The sequence below is a fragment of the Nanorana parkeri genome, unplaced genomic scaffold (assembly GCF_000935625.1).
Source record: "Nanorana parkeri isolate BGI_ZX_2015 unplaced genomic scaffold, ASM93562v1 scaffold628, whole genome shotgun sequence".
Classification (NCBI taxonomy): Eukaryota; Metazoa; Chordata; class Amphibia; order Anura; family Dicroglossidae; genus Nanorana; species Nanorana parkeri.
Window position 1 is genome coordinate 125484 of NW_017306896.1, and position 449 is coordinate 125932.

General features: G+C 45.0%; 1 protein-coding gene across 1 annotated transcript in view; it reads right to left on the bottom strand.

The window, feature by feature from the left end:
* Positions 1–449, bottom strand: part of LOC108792311 (ectonucleotide pyrophosphatase/phosphodiesterase family member 7-like) — a 37852-nt gene that overhangs the window by 8441 nt on the left and 28962 nt on the right. The window lies entirely within an intron of this gene.

Sequence of the window (449 nt, forward strand, 5' to 3'; positions counted from 1 at the left end):
TTGGGGGGGGGGGGGGCAAAAAAAAATCTTGCACCAGGGCCCTTTGTTCCTTAGCTCCGCCACTGTGCGGGAGCTATTACAACAATATAACATAACTTAAATGCTGTCTTGACTACATTGGCATTGCCCACTTGGGTATCAGCTCTTTGAAGACCGGTATCCCCTATTCTATGCTGGAATTCTTTGGATAGGTGGGGGTTCTTTGTAGTAGCTGGACATAATGGTTGTGGTTTATAAACAACTGATTTATGGTTCCTGAAAACATAATCAATGGCCCCATGGGTTACTTGATCTGCACACTTGACCGTTGACAAGAGAAGAGCTTCTCTGTCCACCTTTCCATGTTCTTTAACAAAGACTAATTACTGTGGGAACTGGTTGCCCTAAGTTTAGGAGTTGGAGAAATCTCCTTCTCTTTTTGTAAACCTGGTCAGGGGCCTTCCGTCGTC